Source organism: Lygodium microphyllum, chromosome 4 (genome assembly GCF_053477565.2).
Source record: "Lygodium microphyllum isolate KBCC chromosome 4, Lygodium_microphyllum_v1.1.10, whole genome shotgun sequence".
NCBI lineage: Eukaryota > Viridiplantae > Streptophyta > Polypodiopsida > Schizaeales > Lygodiaceae > Lygodium > Lygodium microphyllum.
In genome coordinates, this window is record NC_141138.1 from 36,450,796 (window position 1) to 36,456,044 (window position 5,249).

Sequence of the window (5,249 nt, forward strand, 5' to 3'; positions counted from 1 at the left end):
AGTAGGATAGGACCAAGAAATCAAATCAAATCTATTTAGGGTTGCTACTATAAATAGGCACAAAAATAGGGCGGAAAAAAGGGTTGAAATCCATTGACAAGGCAAGAGCACGAACGAGGCAACACTTGGCCACTAGATCAAGGGTTTAAGACCCAAGGGAAGGGGGGTGAAGGCTCATTTGCATTTGCAACTCTGTGTGTGTGTGTGTGTGTGCACGCTAGGTTTTCTTGCAGGTGTGGGAGACCAAAAAAGTCCTTGCGATCATTGTTGCAAGTGAGCAGAATCCTTGTTCGAGTTGAGTTATACTAGTCCCTAGGAGGTGTAGGAGCTTAGTCCTAGACAGTGTCAGTGGGAGTAGGAAGCATCAAATGAGCAAATTATTGATTTTTTGTCCTTCCTAGTGAAGAACATCACTGCACTCAGCCTATCCGAGTCTGGGATTCAGAAAGCCATAGTCGACTGAACCCTTTCGACCATTTGGCCATTAGGACAGCCAATATTCGGCCTCTTTAATTCAGTCACTCGGACAGGTGCCCTATCCAGACACTTGGATGCTTAGACTCGGCCCACTTGACCACATGTCATTATGCCCATCTATACTTGGCCATTCGGCCTCGGACGACAGGCCAAGTCTGGGATTCAAATCTCTGCAATTCAAACCTCTACAATTTGGACCACTTGGGCCGAATGTGAATTTAGACAAAATTGACATCCCAGACCCTAACAAACCTAGACCCAAGCCCGATGAACTCTAGAAGCCTTACAGACAAGTTAAATGGCTTTCAAATGTGGAAAACAAAAGAGACAGTGACCTGATGACCCAGAAGTGACCACTAGCTAACCTGTTAGATGTTCGCCCACACTTAGTGCCCCAAATTGACCCACAAACCCTTATTACAACCTGACCAAGTTGGGATACACAGTAGAGACCCTAACCGACCCTTGAAAGAGGCCTGTTTGGCTAAAATCGGAATGAGGGGAGAGTGAGAACTGCATTGTTCATCTAGTATTCTCACCTCACACTATTTTTAACACTTGGAGTGCACTTGAAATCTAAAAGCTTGATTTCACACCACGCACGAAAAAGAGCCCCACACGCATTGAGTACACATAAGTTGAGGGCTATTTGTAATAAGAAGGAACATATCAAGATATAATAAGCTAATCAACCCACCAAAGAGAGACGACCCTCAAACTTAGATGGGTGACTAAGAACCCGGACCAGTAGGACCAAGAGAGAGCCAAGACACTGAAGGCTCACGTGCATAGAAGGACCAACACCATTTTTGGAGATGCATCATTGCTAGACTTAACCAGCCTAATCGATAGCCTAGTGGAGCAAGAAGCTGCCAACATGTCAGAATCTAGCTCCAATTGTGAGAACGACAAGCTCGATTTGGAAGATTTCCTAGTCAATATCCAACATATGGTTAATAAATATGACTTACAAACCAGGATAGAGCACCATGGTAGGCGACTAAGGACATCATAACGAACCTTGAGGAGAAGAGGAGATTAGCATGGTAAGCACTATAGTGCATAGCAGCATACAACCATGAGCAGCATGCTAGAAAGTTGCAACAAGACAGAGATGTGAGAAGTCCAACACGTTTTAGCTCTACCCAATAGGAATCGGACATAACCTAATGCAAAAAGGGAGAGAGTGCTAGAGATGGACTTGATGCTGAGCAAGCTTCTCACAGGAAGTAGCTCATAGACAATAAGGCCTCAAAGCAGAGCGCGACAACCCTAGCAACCTCGTTACTCGCAGGATTAGGAATCAACTAGGGCTCCAAGAACTAGTCAAAGATCCCCGCAGTCACAAAACAATTAGAAAAATACCAGTTAGATAATGACCCATATAGCTTCATAGAGCAATTTGAGGAAGTCTATGAAGCCAACAGCCTCACAGATCTTGCCCAATGCTCGCAAGCCTTCGGCCTTTGCCTAGGTGACAAGGGTAGAACATGGTACACCATTTTAGATGCGACGGAACAGAATAACTTCAACAATCTCAAGGATCTCTTCATCAAGAGGTTCTCCGAGGCTAGATATTCCAACAACCTCATAGTACGACTGGTGAATGTCAAGCAAAAGGACAAGGAGAACATTAAGGATTATGTTACCCACATGCAGAGTCTCTTTAAGAGAATCCCATCTAACAAACAACCCAACAAAAGAGCGATCTCCACAATGTTCATAAACGGAATTTACAGCAAGGAACTCTACAAGGCCTTAGTAAGCAACTTGAGTTTGCAGAGAGACGTACTAGATGGGGTCTTTGAAGAGGCCATACAAGTGGATGACTAGCTCAAGGAGAGAAGTTCTAGGAGCTCAAACCTAGATAATGCTAATTCTAGATCCTCAAAGAAAGCCATGACATCTAGCAAGAATGGTCAGTCCCAAGCACCCAAAGACAAAGGCAAAAGCGTTGACCAGAGCCAAGAGCTAGCAGATATGAAGTTGGAGCTAGCTAGGTTGCAAGAGATGGTGAGGAGACCTATGTGCCCACATGTCCAATGGGTTCATTGCAGCGAAAACCACTGTCCCTCAGGACTCTTGGTCCCAACTTTGTACCAATTGCAGCAAGTTTGGCCATGATTCTATGCATTGCAAACTACCAAGTATACTTCCATATGCCCATCCATACTAGGAAATAGGCCACCGAAATTCTTTGGAAGGGGAGCCCTATTGGCTCTTCTAGCACCTAACGATGCAAAACCAACCATCCCTAGAATGGAGATTAATCCCACAAGCATACCTAGGCCACCTGGACCTTTCATAACCGACCCACCAAGCGATGCTCCAGTCCACTACGTGGAGGAGCCAAATGATGAGGAAGTATACATGAACCCTTGTATTTCATACAATGAGGAGGGTAGTCCTATTCTCATGGACTATCAACCAATGGTAATGATGGCATTAGACAGAGGTAGGGGTAGAGGCCTAGGAGAGTAGACCCAAGAGCCGATTGCATGTTGGACTTGCAATTACCCAGTGTATATTTCTTCATGCTACCCCAAGAGGGAGTAAGCAATTGAGAGAAGGCTGACCTTAGATGCCTAGAGTGTGGGATCACCCACCTATTTGCCAATTTCCCTAGATGGAAACCACCCTCTAGTTTGGCAATCGTGCCATCAATACCATTGGGGCTGTTTGGAGTTGAAACACTCAACAGAGAGGCTATGCCTATCTGGTTCCATGTTATAACCCAAGCATAGATGACGAAGCAGAGTGGCATATCACTGCCAACACCTAGTAAATTAGATGTAGTCTCAATAGAAAAAAGGAGCCATAGGCGAAGGAGGAAGAGAACCGAAGCAAAGGTCATGCTTAAGACTAAGAGTGCCATGATACTAGTCGCAGGGAAAAAAGTCACAGAGGCACAAGCAGAAACATTCACTTCGAAGACTGTGGAAAAGGGGAGTGCCAAGGTCAGGGAGTACCCCAACCCAAAGCGCCAACTTGAAGCCATAGATAATTTCAAGGAGTGGGTGAGAGAAGCCCAAGAGCACTTGAAGAATGCTGAGCCCATCCTAGTAGATGAAATCGATGAGCCCTCTAGTGTGAGCACATCGGTTTCACCTATGCGACTAAAGTCAAGGGATGCATATGCACCTCGAGCAATATTGTATAAACAAAGCTTAAGTGGTGCCAGGGGCTAGCAAATTAGCCATGGCCATTGGCTAAGAAGCATGGGATTAAGAGAAAAGCAAGCAGCTGACAACATTCTTACCACACTAATGAAAACCCCTATGACTTTACGCTTAGGAGCCCTACTTTGGTAGCTCTCAACGATATGGCAAGAGTTGAAGCAATGGGTGGAAGGACTAATCAAGCAAGGGGTAGCCAACTTACATGACCACGACATAGTGACTCAAATACCTAGCTTGACACTGCACTCGGTGCCTAAGTCCTTACATGTTAATTCTTTATGGGGGAAGGCATAGAGATGCATGCAGTCTTGCCAGTCTTAGCACTAGGAGATGCTATGAGGAAAGGGATTTTGGACATGGGAGCTAGAGTCATGCGTACTTAGCCACACAATGCTCTGAGCTTGGGGTAACCTGCCTATCAAGCGCTAGGTTTAATGTCACACTGGCCAATGGAATGAAAGTTAGGCCCATTTGGAGTGTTAAAGAATAGGTCATTGAAGATTCCAGGATTCCAATTCTCAGTGGACTTCATTGTCATGAAGGGATTCGACTACGACATCCTGCTAGGCCGACCCTGGATGCAGAATGCACGAGTTATAGAATACTGGGGCAATGGTCTGATCTTCCTGAGCAACCGAATGAAATCCATGAGAGTAGGGATGGACACCTAGAAGACAATGCTAATCAACCTAAATTTCATCTCTGTTATGCTGAAGGGTGGTGCTCAAGTTAGGAAATCTTACGAGCTGCTAACCAAATATACCCTTAGCCCTGAGGATAAGCGAGATTAGATGCACGTGCTAGCCACCATTGATCTACCATTCTTGGACAATGAGGAGGAATATGAGCAAGCTATTAAGACAGCTAGTGAGCCCATGAATAAGCCCTCATTACAATTATGCATGATGATCAGAAGAAGCCCTTGTAGCCGGCCCACCCCTGTCATGTCCCATGTTGCGAGCGACAAGCTAGAGCTCCACATGATCTTAGAGTACTTGATGGACAAGCTAGCTAACAACCTAGCCGCTAACCTTAAACCCCTCAATAATCTCATGGATGAACCTAAGTGGAAATGGACCAAGGTACATAATCTGAACCTGATGTACAATTGGGCCTTCGTCATGGATGAGAAAGAAGAGGAGCATGGAAACCTAGGAGATGATGAGCAGTTGGATGAGAACAATTCAAATGATGAGTACAAAGATTGTTGTTCTCTCATTGCACTCCTACGAGAGTACATAGACATATTCGCTTGGTCTCTCGATGAGCTGAAAGGAGTAGATCCGAGTGCAGCGACTCATAATATTTCTATGACACCAGACACAACACCGATCAAGCAACAACCATATCTTATGAATCCCAAGCATGCTCATGTAGTCAAGGAGGAGATTGTTAGATATGATCAATTCCCCACCCTCATTAGGTGCCACCAATGATCCATGGTGCTCAAAGTTGTACGGCCCCCATTATGAGAAGAAGCCAAATGTGAGCTCGGACATTGGTTGAGTCCTGACTTGTTTATCAGATGAGGTCTATGTGACCGAATGGCAAAAAGGTGACCATTGTGGGTCTAATCTTTGGATCAGACGGAGT